The 18,342-nt window shown below is 34.2% G+C and overlaps 2 long non-coding RNA genes across 2 annotated transcripts; one reads left to right on the top strand and one right to left on the bottom strand.

The window, feature by feature from the left end:
- Positions 1-156: 156 nt before the first annotated feature.
- On the bottom strand, positions 157-8,473 carry LOC138714661 (uncharacterized). Its single transcript, XR_011336057.1, has 3 exons — positions 8,199-8,473; positions 7,534-7,653; positions 157-6,653 (listed from the first exon to the last, which is right to left on the bottom strand). It is a non-coding gene; the product is annotated as an uncharacterized lncRNA (long non-coding RNA).
- Positions 8,474-8,574: 101 nt separating this feature from the next.
- On the top strand, positions 8,575-15,907 carry LOC138714764 (uncharacterized). Its single transcript, XR_011336078.1, has 3 exons — positions 8,575-8,972; positions 10,171-10,397; positions 15,321-15,907. It is a non-coding gene; the product is annotated as an uncharacterized lncRNA (long non-coding RNA).
- Positions 15,908-18,342: the final 2,435 nt, after the last annotated feature.

Below are 18,342 nucleotides of genomic sequence, written 5' to 3'. Positions count from 1 at the left end.
AGAGGGAAAGAGACTAGTATGTTTATTACTCTCAGTGCTAAATCAAATTGCTTCAAACAAGTTAGCCTTTCAATAGCAACTCTAATGACAGTCTGTCAGGAGGACATTTGATGAGATTCAGATGTAAGGGAAGTTGTTCTTGGGTTACAAACCTCATTATATAATGCATTTGCTTTTTATTGAAAACTAAGTCTGGTCTTGCATGCAATGGAGTCTTATATTCGAATAAAGGCAGTATTTTCTTATTTTCTAACATTGAACAAAATCTATAAAGTCTGAACAGAGATACAAAGAATACAGTAAATAACTCAATCTTACAGTAATGGAGAGTATCCTCAGATCCATTTATAATTTTTCTTTCAGTATGTAAACACTGCTCCACAACAATAAAAAAAAAATAAATAAATATGTGTGACTAATAATTTCGATTGGAAAAAAAAAAACAACATTCAAATTTCTACCTAAACTTTAGTACCTTCAATATGTGTGCTTGGATGAACAGTCAGTTTTTCTTTTTAACAAAGGTAATGTATCTTTAACATTTAGCAGACAATTTTTTGTTCGACTTTGCTGCAACTTTTTACACATTAATATATAAAATTCTTTGTCTGATTTATATTACTTGTGAAAACAAGCTACGTTTTAGTGGAAATTAAATGTACATTCGTCATACTATATGTGAAGCTGTGTCTTAAGGGATGAAATGAGTGAAATTTCTATGTCATATATACTTTTAATCTAGAGACTCGTTTATTTCTATACAGCAACCTCCTGTTATTAGTATTAATTACCCCAAGTTACCTTAATATAAGTTTAATAATTTAATTATTAAAATGATTTTCAAACAAATTTGGACATTTTTCAAAATGTTTGTACTCCCACCAAATATAAGTTACAGGCCTAAAAGAAAATTGTACAGCCTCTTTGATATGCATAAAATTAACAGGAGAGCCATAACTTCAGTTTTCAATATATGAGTGAAATGAAAAAAAATGTAATCCAGCCAGTTAAAAATTTTTATTATTATTTTTTTTTAATCCAAGCATGCAGTAAAAATTTCAACTTCTTAGCATGAAATTTGTTGAAGCCTAAGTATCTGAATGTGAGTAAATGAAGTAAAAATGGAAGTGTGGGAGAATTAAATTAAAAATTTGAGTTTTTCATCAAGAAAACCTGATTGTAATTGCGAAATATAATTACATCATAAATATAGAGGACTATTATGTTGATAAAATTTGGCCAACATATGAAGTCTCTGATTATATTTTGAAGGAAAAAAAAAAAAAACGAAAATTGTTTTTTCTCGAAAAATGACAAAAATTTTTCTCATCTCCTCCCTTAATCATTATCAGTCTTCATATCACAAATCCAATAATAACCATAGCAGATAATTCTGTAGGACCAGGAAATTAATCATCTTTACATAGATTATTCATCTAACAGTGCATATAAACTGTGAAGTCCTGGTTGCACAGTTCACTCATATGAGTGCGCACCTTGTATGATATAATATATGAAGGGTACATGGGAAAAACGAACTATGTCACATTTCCATTAAAGGTAAGATAATGATCTATTTCTGTACATTGCTGCAAAATTTATTGGTGTTTCTACTTGAAATGAAGGAAATGATGAGTGTATCCGTGGTTTTATTACTCCTTGATAAACATAACACTAAAGTTTGTAGTAATACAGTGAATTAGATAACGACATCACCCTTGTTCGTTTTTCCCATGTACCCTTCATATGTCGAACATAGAGTAAGGCCACAAAGAGAGAAAAACAAAAGCGAAAGATTCGATCTGGTGCAGCAGATTGAGCCTTGGTGTGGCTCAGTGGTAGAGCACCCAGTGCACAGAACTGTGGGTCCTAGGTTCAATCCCCACCACCGGAGTGAATTTTTCTCCCTTATTAACCGATATTATATATGATGTGTGTTCATTTCTCTAATTCAATTAGCATTTGAGATGAAAAATTGGAGGCACGAATTTGTTTAACATTTTTAGTTTAAACATACTTTACAGAATCCTTGTTGTTACACATTCTTATCCATGAGTTATGATAAAATTATTGTTCACAATATATATTTCTAACAATAATACAGTTTCAGAAACCGATATATATGAAGGTGATCCAGAAATAATGCATTGAGTTACTCAATTGCCATACATTTTATTTTTGCAATCCACTTACATCCAGAACATTCAAAATAGTCCTCTTGGAGTGTTACATTGTTGTAGCTGTGGATGCCGTTTAATTCGCCTTTGAAGTTTAGCTCTCAGATGTGTCAGGTCACAGCTGTATTCAGGTCATTTAACATTGTACAATGTTGATCCCGAAGTGGGATTTTCATTTTGGGGAAAAGGTCATAGTCAGATGGACTCAGCGATATGGAGTCCTGCATTATTGTGGAAAAGCAGCACACCAGACTTCAATAGCTGTGGTCGGTTCTGGCGAATTTTTGGGTGCAATTTCCTATGAGCTATGCCTGAGTCATCTGTCTGTCTTCTTCCAAAACAATGGCAACAATGACCTCTGCAGTGAAGTCCAGAGTGATTTACTGCCCGTGTCTCACTTCCTGAGCCGAGAACTTCCTAGTGCTTACAGGTACAGCTTACAGCAGTAAAATTTTTGGAAATAATCAACATTTTTTCCCCTCCATTATTGTATGTTGTACAATAATGAAAATTGGTATGTGTAAAACACTGTCCTTCTGCTATATGAAAAAAAAATTTACGATTTAAAAAAAATTATGGCAGTTCACAGTTCACTGTGAAGCGTTTCCCTCATAACTCAAACTTGTTAACTTTTTCATGTTTGTTTGTTTTGTTTTTATTTTATTTTACGACGCTGTATCAACATCTTAGGTTATTTAGCGTCTGAATGATTTGAAGGTGATAATGCCGGTGAAATGAGTCCGGGGTCCAGCACCGAAAGTTACCCAGCATTTGCTCATATTGGGTTGAGGGAAAACCCCGGAAAAAACCTCAACCAGGTAACTTGCCCTGACCAGGATTCGAACCCTGGCCACCTGGTTTCGCGGCCGGACACACTGACCGTTACTCCGCAGGTGTGGACCCTCTTTTTCATGTTCTCTCACTTTTATTTTATTGCTGAAACTCATGTTTACAATATCATGCTCTTTCAACTACATTCCTTAATAAATAATATTTTATTTTTTTATTTTGTGTTAGAAGAAAGGACTGATATTTGACCATTTTAAAATGAATTTATTTTTTATCAGACAATCTATCAAAGGTAGAGAAGTGATCTTGCATCATATTGTAGACATGACATGCATAAATACACACAAAAAATTTCATCACAGAATGTTGGTGGTAGTTTTTGAGTTATGAGGGAAATGCTTCATCACTGCACAGTGAACTGCATTTTGAAAAAAAAAAAAAAAAAATGGAAATAATTTTTTTTTTTTTTTAATCGTAAAAATATTATTTCATATAGCAGAAGGACAGTGTTTTACACATGATAATTTTCATTATTGTAGAAGATACAGTAATGGAGGGAAAAAATGTTGAATATTTCCAAAATGTTACTTCTGTAAGCGGTACCTAACCCCTCAAAGCCATGTCTCTTAGGTCTGCTCAGACCGTCATGGTAGCTGCAGTCTGCGGCACGGTAGCATATTACATGTTCTGAAAACATTAGCCTATGCCAATGCAGAGGTCTTTACTGTTTATAATAGGGAGACTCTAATCATGATTACCACCATCACTATTATCTTTGATGGCAATTTCCGAAAACTTATGTACACACTAGGCCACTCTTCATTCAGTCTGGACAAATGCTGAATTACCATAGAGCAGCATTCCTCAAAGTATATTGCCGGGGTTCCGTGATTTTAAATTTTATTTTATACTTTTTTTTTTACTTGTTTATTTAACGACACTGTATCTGTTACTAGGTTATTTAGCACTGATGGGATTGCGACATAGTGATAGCGACAAAGTATTTGGCGAGATGAGGCCGGGGATTCGCCATATATTACCTGACATTCTCCTTATGGTTGGAGAAAACCACTGGAAAAACCCAACCAGGTATCAGCCCAAGCGAACCCGCGCCGAGTGCATCTCTGGATTGGTAGCTGATTGAGTTGCACCAGTGGGTATTTTATATTTAATAGATACTATAAAAATATATAAATGTTATGAAAATATGAATAATAACATGAAACCACCAATAATATTATTATTATTATTATTATTATTATTATTATTATTATTATTATTGTCCCACGCCATGGCGTCGTGGTCTAAGACATCCTGCCTAGGACTCGCATTACGGAATGCGCTCTGGTTCGAGTCCTCATGGGGGAAGAAATTTTCTCATAAAATTTCGGCCAGTAGTGCCCACCCAGCATCGTGATGCACTTGGGGAGCTACGATAGGCAACGAAATTCGGTTACGCACACCAGCTATAACAGCTGGGGGGCTCATTGTGCTAACCACATGATACCTCCATTCTGGTTGGATGATCGCCCACCTCTGCTTCGGCATGTGGCTGTGAGGCCAGCAGCCAGCTGGTCAGTCTTGGCCCTTCGTCGACTGTAGCGTCACGATTATTATTATTATTATTATTATTATTATTATTATTATTATTATTATTATTAAACATCTAAAACAGAACATAATACTTATCAATTTCATCACTGGATTCTCTGCGTATGTGTGCACTAAAACAAGATACCGAAACAGACAAAATGCAGAAGTAGAAATGAGACAACTTTCTGCTATAAAACCAGATTGCAGGCTTAAAAGCAAACACATTCGTCCCACTGAACAGAATTATTTATTGAGATACTAACTTTCACTCGTCTGTTAATTATTAAATACTAATAAAATATTACAAGGATTCTGCAGCTATATGTTAGGTTAAAGGGGTTTCACAGTCGAAAAAGTTTGAGAAACACTGCCATAGAGGAAAGAGTTTACGGTTGCGTACACACGACAACCACAGTCTAGTATATATAGTCACGAAGCTTGAGTTGTGAGGGTGCTAGGAACAATAGACTATGCCGGTACTATTTCGCATTGTCTGTAATGAGGCGATATTAGCGATCCTAGAGGTAAGCAACTATCTATGGTTGCATATTTACTACGTATTGAGCTTCATGACTGTATATACTAGACTGTGCAACAACCGTAATTGCGATTAGGTCGATGATCTCGAATAGAGACTATAGTCTACCAACTGGTATTAGTGTTTAGTTACAGGAATTAATGAGAAGGACATAATTTGTTTTGTGAGGGGACAGCAGAATATTCGCTTGTCGATGGCTGATCTTGCTCTATAGCTGATGAAAGCAATCCTGAAAAGGCTGATGTGTTGAATGTAAGGTAGTAGGCTACTAACTGCAAATGTGGTACACAGACTCTCCCACTCTCCCTCTCTGCGTCTCGCCCCACAAAGAAACAGCTCAGGAAGTGAGACATGGGCAGTAGGTCTCGCAGGGTATTGGTTAGCTTCTATGACAATATGACCACAGAAACATCGAGATCACCGGGAAATGGTTCTACAGTGTATTGTAGAGTCACCACACACTTCTCTCGAAGCAATTCATGAAGTTACAGCAGTGTACGTCCACGTAAAGTTTCTATTTCAGTGAAGGATCTTTGATCCAAGACAGTGGCGTGACCTGACTGATTTTCGGCGTCCATTTCAATCCCTTATACACAAAACAGTTTTTAAGCAATTTAAGTGGATTTGCACGGAATCATTTGGAACAACTAACTCTCACTAATAACACAATAAATAACCAGCATCTCCATGGAGATGGCAGCGCATGCAGAATGTGCATTACTTCCAGAGTTGCCTTCGGTGTTTGCAGATTTGGAGTTTAATCTTCCCGTTTCTATATGCTCTTTTATATTTCTCTTTCCACGTGACATTCTGATTCACTCCTGTCCCGTTGACATTCAAATCTCTTTCCACAAAATACCTCCATAGCCTTTCTTCCTTAGCTGCTTCATTCAGGTCTTTACAGGCCACTGATACGTTCAAGAAATCTGACACTTTAATGTTTTTGAATATTTTAGTCCTTATTTCCTCAGGAATACCCATAAGACTAGCATTCAGTATGCCCTCTTTAGTCAAAATAACACTTCTAGCAGGACTTGCAATACTGTTCTTAAATTTCAAGGAGAGATCTTTCAATTTAGCAAATTTAGATGGAATGAAAGCAGATGTCGGATTAACAACATATTTTGAAGACTGAATTCCTACGACATAGGTCTGTTTTTCGTCACTCAAATTTGAAACAAGTAAATTAACAATGACAATGTCCTCTGATGCAATGACTACAAGTCTGCATGGATATTCAGAGAACACTCCGAGAAAAAAAGACATTTCGTAAGTGTTTTGTTGTGGATTTTTCCAGTTCATTGGCATATTTACAAAGCTTTTCAATTTTCTAATACTAAAGCCATCATCACTGTGGAAAGCCCCAGACTCTTTTACATTTAAAGGTGAATACCCTGCTTCCATCATTAAGACGTACAACAATACAACAATTAAATCATTTATATCTGTTGACGATGAACTGCTTTCTTGTGGTATGTCCAGAGACGTAACAAGAACCTCGAGATGGTGTGGAATTTTCTCTGGAGAGCTCTCTTCTATCAGCATGGGACCCATTGCTGAAAAGTAAACAGATTCTTGAAATTATATATGTACATCTATGGTACCAATATAATAATAATAATAATAATAATAATAATAATAATAATAATAATAATCCTCTGTTTGAGGTTCTGGCTGATATGTACATCTATTATCAGGCAGTACATCTCACTTGACGATGTGTCAGAGAAAGAACACAATAATAATAATAATAATAATAATAATAATAATAATAATAATAATAATATGTATAAAAATTTCGTACTTTGAGCTGTTTATAGGACCTCAACTTTGATTTTATGTATTTTTTAATTTTTATCATTTTTGACAACTACTGCAATTCTCAATTTAAGGAGAAGGACCTACAAGAAATCTCTTTTCTCATATTATTTTAAGTAGAGCCTCTATTTCCTTAACATAGTTTCATAACAATGTATGAAGCCTTTTAAATACATTTTCACTTTTGCTCTTTATGGTACCTAGTCATAGTCATAAAAAAGGCAAATAGTGCAGTATTATAAAGAAAATGATATATCTGCTCTCAAGAGTATCACAGAATCACAAATATTGTCTTAAATGAAAGCTAAAAGACTGCTAATCAATTTTGTTTGATGATTTTTTTTTATTATTTTCATTTTAATTTTATTTGTAAGTGTGTAAGGAGTTCAATAAGGGAAAATGAGCTACGAAACTCGTGGCAGATTATGGAATAGGGATACGAAATTTCTGTGATATCAAGGAAAACAAAATAAGGCTGAAAGAATTTCTATAATAATGACTTTTTGTAACATACAAGAAATCAAATACATCAACCTCTGTGGCAGTCTCGAAGAGTCGAAATGTAGCATTTGCAATTTATAAGTTCCATTTCTTGTCGCGTTAAGAATAATAATTTACCTGCTTTTGTCACAGAAGCCATCAGCTCTCGAGTGGACGATTTTCTCTCCTCTGGTGATGTGAATGAAAGTACCAGTTAACAATGTTTCTCAGGAGCTTCTGTTTTTAAAAATCAGCAGTCTGAAACGAATAGTTTGGGAAGTTACAGTGTGTGTTCTGTGAATATTCACTTGCTGAAAGCAAACAGGTATTACATCAGACTGTATACATGCTATGGAAATGCACGGTACTGGTCACAAGACATCACAACTATGGTGACAGGGATGTAAAGATTGTCTCTTCTCTTTACATCTAAGAAACACTTCATTCATTTACGAAGTGATGGTGATGTCCTGAACATTTAATCTCTTATTTGCGTTGTAATTTTGTTGCAGGGAAAATATTCATCTTTCATTCACTATCAAAGAACCATGTTTGCAAATCATTGACCGCAAAACGTGAGGGAAAGATGTGATTGGAATGAACGTCGCAGTTATAATTAAATTTACTATGACGTGATGTATACCGGTAACAGTATCAGTATTAGCTGCCGGTATTTAATAGTTTTCAATTTTAACAGCATGAGTCTGTAAAATATTCAACACAATAAAATAAACATATTTATGTACAATATAGCGTAACTTCTAAATCATGTAGACTATGCATCTAATAAAAGCAACATTTACATTCCCATAGTATTAACAGCATATTTATTTACTTCAGACATTCCTTTTGGTACAAGAAAATTATTCAGAACAGCATACTGCTAACATTTGTAATGTTTAGTTCACCGTCTACGTTGGCAACAGTTTTGCTAATAAAATAATTCACAATTATATAACATAGCTTGATTCAGTTATTATTATTTTAGAATAGAGACATTTTATATTGATTACACAAAACCCAGATGTCAGTTTAAAATAGTTTTTATGGTTAACAGTAGTTCATAAATACATGTATAATATCATCATATGTTGGCAGCGTAGATTGTCAGATATTTAATTCAGTGTCGAAAACATTGCGTTGTTTTTTTTTCTGTTTTTCAATATAGAACTTAAGGGAAACAAAACCCAAGTATTACGATTGAATTAGCTCTACACAGCTTTTGTAATTATGATACTTTAATGGTTTTTCTATCATCACGCATTAGCGTATTTCGCCAACATTTTGGTTTGGGTAGTACGCTCTAGCATAACGTTGGCTACAATGATAAAAGGGGGAGGGGATAGTCATGCTAGTGCCGGATATTCAAAATTTGTCTTTGTGTTACGTACGCATTCTTGATGTGAGGATTTTATATTAATTATGATTGTGAAATATTGTAATAGTGTAGAATTTGAATAAATCAAGCTTTTGATCTTAAATTAAATGGGTATCGCACGATTCAACTATAATGTTCATAGTTTAGGCTACTTCCATTTAACTTATTGGTTATGTTGTTCGACATATCTTGACATAAAGTGAGTAGAACTTGTAACAATTATTTAATAATACATTATTGTGCTATCTCTGATTGAGGTTCTGGCCGATATATACATGCATTGTCAGGCAGAGTACAGAAGGACAATATACACAAGAATAAATGGTTTAATTTTAAAACTTTATATTCAAATATTCTTATGTGCACTTTAACATGTGTGTCAATAATAGGCTATATTTTTAACATCTTTTAAACATACTATTGTTATGAATGAGGCTTAACACGTGGGGGAAGTTTATTATATAAATTACTACCAGTATGTGTAGGGGTATTAACACTTTTAGTAAGTCTGGGATAATTCACTACTATACGAGCCACCAAGGTGGTCCAGTAGCTAGAGCACTGGACTTATAATCTCTTGGACCTGGGTTCGCTCCCCGGCGTGCCCTAGATTTATAACTCGTGTTGGGCTAGCCCGTGATCCAGGTAACACCTTAGGGGTTTTCTCCAGAAGCTCCTATTCCCTGTGACATCCCAAGAAATCTCCATAATAATTTCATCTCCTCACAGGCGTAGTGTAGACCAGTCTCTTAAGGCAGAGCAACGACTCTGTTGGTAAATTGGTCAATATAACTGGCTTCATATGGGTGAATGACGAACAGTCAAGTATCCGTCATTAGTTTATAAAGTAAAAGGGCGCGCTTCTGAACAGGGACAGCAGCATTTGATTGAAGGTTACAAACGCAAGATTCATTGTCGATTATTAAAAGTATTCTTGTGTGGTTTTATCTGCATGTTAGTAGTGGTTTATCTATGTCATATTAGTTGTTTGATCATAAAATACTGTTAATATTTGTGTTACTCTGAAACTGTATAAATCCTCATTATCTAAGTTGTTTGAACATATAATACTATTACGAAATATTTGTGTTGCTGTGTAACTGGATAAATTCTTATGTGTTGTTTCAAAACTACATACATCATAATTATATTGTTTAAAAACCAGATACATCCAAAATAATATCCTAATTATTTAGAAAAATGTAATTTTTTTAATGTTTATATTTTACGTGTATAGGCCTATTTCCATCCATCTCATTCCTAAATGTTACAACAGTTCAACTTTTTAAAATTAGTCATACAATAAGGTTATAATGTTTTTTTCTGTTTCGAAAAAAAATATGTGATTGTGATGTAGCTGCTTTTGCAACTATGCGACTCTTATCTTCTTTCAATAGTTTCAGGTCAACAGAGGATGTAGTACCAGTACTGTGACTTGCACCCAAATGACAGACATCGATCTGAGGAGGCTGCAGAAGTCCCAGGGGCACAGAGGAGCTTTTGTTTTGGACTCCATTGGAACTGGGTGATGTTCGCTGAATCAACAGATGGCACCAGACAGTGTATCACGATACTGACAGGAATGCGGTCCTGCAGACTTAAACAATCATCCATACTAAAGGAGGTAAGCACAATAAGCCTCAGGGTGCAGTGCAAGTCTTTCGTCCCTCCTATCAATCAATCAATCAGAGGACATTATGGAGCATGTCGACTCTATGTCGATTTCACAAAGCACTTCCACTCTGTTCTGTCTTTTGCTAGTTCCTCCCAGTTGGTAATTCCTATTTCCATGCATTCCTTCTGAATTTCATCTTTCCATCTACTTCGAGGTCTTCCCAGTGGCCCTTTGTTGTTAAAGTTGTTCATATATATTTGTTTTGCGCTGCTGGAGTCATCCATATGTATAACATGTCCTGCCCAATTTAATCTTCTGGTCCGTATTAGCTACATCTAAAATTGACATTTGGTTATAAAGTTTGTGAATATAAATATTATGTCGAATTTTCCACTTGTTTTCAAGTGGGTCAAAAATTGGACCAAAAATTTTCCTCAACACTTTGTTTCAAACACAATTAATTTGTGTTTTTCCTTTTTAGTTAAGCTTCATGTTTCCAATCCATATAATAGTACAGGTTCGATTAGTGTTTTGTACAGAATAATTTTTAAATTTCTGGTTAAAAAACGGGGAGGTAATAATTTGTGAACAGCATAAAAAGTTTTGTTTGCATTATGTTGTTGTTGTTTTCTAATGGCAGGCGTTTGACAATAAAGTCATTTGACCTCTTGCACTCCAATATTTTTCAAAGATATTATCATGACCAGCCACTGAAGCACAGATTTTGAGGTGTTCCGAATCCATTTCTTGGTTTGAGTTGCACAATGGGCAGTTAGGGGACTGATATATTCCAATTCTATGCAGGTGTTTGGCCAAACAGTCATGGCCTGTTGCCAATATTTGCATTATGTAGTCTGTTAAGTATTTCGTGTTTTCTGTCATTAGAATTGTCTATCAAAACATCAAGATATTAGAACTGATCTGTTTCAAAAGTATATTTTTTTGGTAATTTCCTAGAAGGCAGGCAAAATCCAACATGGCTGACAAAAACTACCAAAAAGTTCTGCCAACTATGAAGTTCAAATGCCACCAAACATCACAAAATCAAAGATGGAAAATCAAACAGATATTCATATTTTTAAAGAACAACAAGTCATTTAAAAATGAAAATATGTTTATATTTCATCTTTGATTTTTTTGGTGTTTGATGGCATTCGAACTTCATAGTTGGCAGTACTTTTCTGGTAGTTTTCGTCCGCACTTTACCCCAACAAGTTACCAAAACACAAAACAAAACAATAATTTATCATCTTATCAAACAAAATTCAGTTCTCATTGACGTCTTCAACGACAACGACTCCACTTCCAGTATATGACACAGTCTTCAACCATGCAGGCAACAAAGAACTAAACCAACACTTTGTCATATAGTCAGCTTCGCATAATTAAACCATATATTTACACAAAATGAAATTTTTTCCAACACTTATTACACCTTAACTTACATGGAAAATTCAGTAAATAATTCCTTGGAACCACAGAAACACAGTTTTCTCCTCAACAACCAACACAATTCCTATTCAATAGCAAAATAACTAAACCAAAATCGACACAAAATTTAATACTCTGTTATATGTTCACACATCTTTCACAAATATCATGACACGACAAACTTCCAATACCTTTAGCCATCAGAACAATATAACAACCACTCACGTCAAACAACCAAGAATAACTGACAACATCATTACCCATTCAAAATTAACGAAAATTTTAGAACAAATGACAACTATAACCAATCAGATTGAAAAAAACATCACGGCTACACCTAGCATAAAAACCTAGAACTAACATATAAAAGTCACTAAAAATCACTAACATTTAACTCTGAAGTAAAAAAGTTGGCAATACTTACTATATTCAACCAAGTGCCCGTCTTCTATGAAATTACTGCTACATCTAAAATTGACAGTTGGTTATAAAGTTTGTGAATATGAATATTATGTCGAATTTTCCACTTGTTTTCAAGTTGGTCAAAAATTGGACCAAAATTTTCCTCAAAACTTTGTTTTCAAAAACCATTAATTTGTTAAGTTTCATGTTTCCAATCCATATAATAGTACAGGTTCGATTAGTGTTTTGTACAAAATGATTTTTAAATTTCGGTTAAAAAACGGGGAGATAATAATTTGTGAACAGCATAAAAAGTTTTGTTTGCATTATATAGTCTCTTTAAGTATTTCGTGTTTTCTGTCATTAGTATTGTCTATCAAAACATCAAAATATTTGAACTGACCTGTTTCAAAAGTATATTTTTTTATTTTAAAGCTATTGGGAATCCTTTTTGTTTTTAGTGATTACCGGTACCATATATTTTGTTTTGTTTGGTCCCTTCTCAGAAAAAAGAAATGTACCGGTTCAGTCACATTGATAGTAAGTTATTTTCCACTCGTGTCAGAGTTGTATTCCACCAGTTTATGTAGCTAATTCACCTACAAGAGAGACTTAATGCAGTATTACCAATGTACTGTACATGTTTTACAGCAATTCTGTGTGTTTCATTTTCATTTCCACTTGTGCTTGTTTCTATTTGCATTTATGCCTGTTGAGCTCTGTGTTGCTACTTCGGACACATTCATGCTCGCCCAGTGCGATTGTGCTTGGAATCATTATTAGAATGTCTGTTCTTACACTTAAATGACAGACGCAAGTTTTAATCTGCAGCTGTACATAGCCCTGTATTTTATGCATGGGCATATGTATCCCGGGCCAGGGTGACAAATTCGTAAGGATGGCAAATTTTGAGAAAAGAAGAGAACTCGAGCAGAAAATAAATTTTCACGTTTGGATAGAAGCATATGATAAATTACTGTTACACGCCACTTGTTTTACATACACTCACCTTAGTACACGACATAACTCTCCACAGATACGTATCATGCATAATGTGGCCCGCCGAAGTGGTGTGCAACTAGAAAAATGGGTCACAGTCCTGCCATCTATCTGAAAAAATGCAGAACCCGAATCACATGTAAGTAAAATTGGTAGGCATGTAATATGCATGCACACAGAGAGAGGGAGAAGGGGAGCGTGCGCATGTGTGTGTGGATGCGCGCGATTTTTTTTTTTCTTTTTTTTTTCCGCCTTACTGTAGTACATTCTATGCATAATTCTTGGGAATGGCGAAGAACCCATTTCATTGAACTAACAGTCACACTATCACGAACCACACGTTGCACAATAAGGCCTGTGTGATGAATCTTGTCTCACTGTGAAAAGAGAGAGAAAGGAGATACTGTTCTCCCACCAGGAGATCAACCGTGAAAGGAATGTGCTTATATTGCGTCATCTATTGGAGCGAAGTAGATAGATAATATTAGTTATAACATCAGTTTAAAAATCATGCGCTCTCCTGCATATGCTATTTCCTGTATGGAGGGATTAAAAGACCAGGAGATTAACAGTGATCTAATTTTGTAACTAGGGTAGTATAAAAATGTGTATATCAGTGTTATGGTTTGTGCTTTGAGAGATAGCCAATAGAGATATGAGTACCCACGTGTGTGACCTTATGACATCTTATGACATCAACATTCATTCACAGCATCACCCCGCTTCGTCTGTGTTGTTATGGCAACGGGAGAAGTGGAACGATGCCGTCCATCCATCCAGTGGCGGAAGAGACTAGTTGATACAATCTGTAGCACAAAATAAAATAACAAAATATCTCTCTTCGTACTGTGTAGTTCCGTCACTGAGCTTGTCTTTCAAGAAACTGAGTTCTGGTAACCTGTACAATAACAAGGTTTTGAAAGGAATCCTGAAAATTTACAACCCTCCTATAATTTCCACCCTCATTTGAAGGGACTTGGTTTTATTGCTACTGAGACAAGATAAACCAAAGCAGTTATAGTAAACCGGTCCATGGCTAGACACACAATGACGAACTGCGAGAAATTCAGACTGAGGCAACAGTCAGAATGTTTATGGATATCGAAAATGAAATAAAATAATATCGACAACCAACAAACAAAATAATACCAAACGATTCAAAACCGACGCCCCTTTTGAACGACCCTTTACAATATGTGAATTTTTCTCATAAACTAATAGAAGAATTTTAATTATTTTTTTACACAGCCTGCAGATATCATTCAAATTTTGGGAACTACAATCATCTTCTTTTGTTAACCTAGGAATGAGATATGATATTTTATTAATTTGATATGATATGGTATATTTCGTCACAGCACTTCTTTACATGTAATGGTGTACCTCACATTTCTGTATCCGGTGCCACCATTAACATATTATTACAATAACACATTATTTGCAGTACTCATCTACACAAATACTCCCAATTACACTATGTACTTTTTTTGTTATTTGGTCAAACTCCCCTTCATTATTTCTCCTACATTTCATTTGCTATTCTCTATTTGTTCATTAATTCTAATATATATAAAATATTATATACTCCTTTCATACCCCCTTTTTCCTCTAACTACTATTCACTAAAGCTCAATTTCAATTTATGTCTATAAATTATCATATTGAATTATTTGTCCTATTTGTTCTTTGACCTTTTCTCCTATCTTTCTCTTATATTCATTTACTGTTCCAACGTTCAAATGTTAGTACTAATTTTATGCTGTCACTTGTTCACTTCTCTCAACTCTTTCTCACTATTTTCACTCTTTCCTAGTTGCGCTCACTTTCACTTACTCACTATTCTGCTTACACCTAATCCATTGTCACTATTCTCACTTCCTATAAATACTTATATTTTATTCTACACATCTACTTATACACTTTCTCTCTCCCCTATACTTCACGATCTTTTCCAGTTTCACTTTACTTGCACTTTTTGATCACATCCCCACATTTTTTTAAACGTATCAACTATCTCTGCTATATCCTCAAGTGTCGCAGGATTTTATTAATTTGAAAAATTGTAATTGTAATTGTTATTTTTTCTCTGTTTACATTCAGGGTTGCTGCTTCTTCCTGTAGTGCAGTTCTCCTCAGCTCCCTGTCTTCAGTGCATCTTGAAGCCTTATCGCCCATGAACTTGAAAATGCTGATCCAGTAGTTTACAGTCTTCACATTTCGCTGGATGGCATTTGCAAGGCCTGCTTCCCACATTCCACAGATCAGTTAAAAAATATAAGGGATAAATCGCAATATAGCGAATGCCAGTAGGGGAAGTTATCCCAACCCACAACACTCGCCTATCGCATATAGTGTCTGTTGAGCTAGTAGGGGAAAAGTGGAAGGGGTCGTGGGTGGAGTTTCTAATGTTCACTATATTGCGATTTGCCCAATATAAGGCATTGTATTTTGTAAAATTAATTTTCAATAATAATCGGATCATACAAAGCCTAGACAAACATGCTGAATGTTGTAATGATCACAGATCAACAATAGGGTTTGCAATTATTTCTTCTGTGTATCTTTATTTTTTGTGTCTCTACAAAAATCCTCATAAAATGACACTATTTCTATTATATTTCCATCTTCTCAGAAAATTTTATTAATCGTAATGAAGAAATATTTATTTATTTATTTATTTATTTATTTATTTATTTATTTATTTATTTAATCCACTCAACAATGTAATTACAGAGTAGAGAAAAGTGAAAATAACAGTAGTAATACATATAATAATGGTATTTAAATTTAAACAGTTACAATCCAATACTACTCAACAAAAGATATCAAGCAAATATTATATGTAAATCTCGGTAAACAAAAACAAAAGTATTTACAGTATGAAGAAAACTTAGATTATATTAAAGTAATAGAGCCAGTGATGAAATGCAAATAACTAGTCACAGATTAGTAACAATAATACGATAACTGATGAGGGACTAGACCTACGTTAAGTCAGCAATATTAAGAGAATTGGGAGTGAGTTAGTAATGATAATTGATATGAAATAGTTTAAGAAAGAAGACCAAAAATACAATATGCAAACCAGTTAAGACCTATTTATTAGCAAAATACTTATGGAGTGTTTTGAACGCTACCGGTATTTATTTCTCTCAAGAGTGTGGCTCTATCCTGAAAGATGTCAATATTGCTCAGCTTATTATAGAAGGAACAGATTCTAAGAAGTGCAGAGTACTTGTAATAACATGTCCTAGCATAGTTTATATTAAATGTTTTACTGGTCCTACAGTTCTCTCTGGGTACATGTATTGCTATCCTGGACAGTAGATGACTATTTACAGAACTTGTTAATAAATTATGGAGGCATTTTATATCAATATTATTTCTTCTGTGTTGCAAACTTTCAAAATTAAAAAGAGACAAAAGAGATGAGTACGAAATACTACTTTCATTATTCCAGGAGGGATAGCAACAAAATGATTTAAGAAACTAAAATCTAATGAATCTTTTTTGAACACTCTCAATTTTGTTAATGTATTTAATTTGATATTACTGAAATTAGGCAACCAAAAATAATAATAGTTTGGGATTGCGCACACTGTGCATAGATACAATTATACTATCTCCTGTATTGCTTTCCTGATCGATTTCACACGCCTTCCTACACTCGAGAATGTGATATCTCCCGCATTGGACCCCATACAGTTCACAGAACCAGAAATAAGAGCTACTTAAACTTATAATGATAAGCTTATTCTTATATAAATCTTTGTATATTTTTAAACATACCAGTACTGTATATGTTGGCATCTTCTGAGTTTACTGGTTAAACTAGTCATAACTATTTTTGTAAATGTTTTTGTACCATCAAAAAGTGATGATATCGGACATCAGTGACTTTTTGTGTTTCAGTGTTGGTAATAGTTTGCTGCTTGATGTAAATTTACTGCGCTTTTGCAGGGTGATTGTTGAATTAATTATCTTTGATGTGAGAACATATTTTTATTCTTTCGTGCCACAGAATATCCATTGTTGTTGAGCGGCAAAACGAAATCATAAAAATCAATTATTTTTATTCTAAGAATACTTTCAATTGTGCACTCGCAACCATTGTTGATTAAGATTCAATTAATTTAACATCAGTTTCTGCTATTTCTTTGCAAAACATCATCATTCTTGCTTGTGTGAAGTGAGGTAATTTTATTGTATTCCGAGTCAATTATTTAAAAAACCAGCATACTAAGGGGGTGTTATCAGACGAAGTGTAGGTACAAAACTAAGCTAGGTGTGAAGCACAGGTGCAATTATGATCCTGGAAATATGAAGAAGGCTATTGTCGCTGTAAAATCAGGTAAATTGTCTTATTGAAAGGCTTCAGAGAGTTTGTAATAGACATGTTGAGTAAATATTTTTGTCAGGTTGGTTATTTAATTTAAGACTGTCCGATATCACCCTATTTGACGGTACTTATAAATATTTAATATCATTGTATGTTATGTAATTGAGGACGTACCTGCAATAAGGGCCCATACCCCAAAATGCTGTTCTGAGATATATAGAGTTAAAATTTAAAAAAACAGTGCAGGGCCTATAAAATATGTTAAAATAAACAGGTTTATCAGCATTACTGTTCAACATTTCTCAACGAAACTTTGTGGGTATAACAAAGAAACTACAGAGAATCGATTTATGCATTCTCCAGAAAAAGGACCTATGGGGCTATGGGCCCTTATTGCAGCTATTCCTCAATTAAGGCCGTATTTGTTATAAAAGTTTAAAATGAAGCAGCAATAATTTCTGTATTTTTTAAAAACAGTTATTTATAAATATTAGTGTCCGAAATCACCCAGACAGTTTTTAAATTATTGTATTATTCTCATTTCTGAACGCCAGCACATCATATGTAGATGTCACATTCTAGAGATACATGACAGTGTATAATCACAAAAAAAACGCAAGTTATCAATCATTACACAAGTGGCATCTTAAAAAAATATAGAAGACTGTCCAATATCACCTGATTTGACAGTACTTATAAATATTTACTCCAAATGTGTCAATGGCTTACAGACAAAGCATCAAAGAAAAAAACTTTTACCATTGCTTTAAACTGTATTAACAT

Source organism: Periplaneta americana, chromosome 2 (assembly GCF_040183065.1).
Source record: "Periplaneta americana isolate PAMFEO1 chromosome 2, P.americana_PAMFEO1_priV1, whole genome shotgun sequence".
Classification (NCBI taxonomy): Eukaryota; Metazoa; Arthropoda; class Insecta; order Blattodea; family Blattidae; genus Periplaneta; species Periplaneta americana.
Note: the sequence above shows the minus strand (reverse complement) of the source record. Positions and strands in the feature narration are given on the sequence as shown.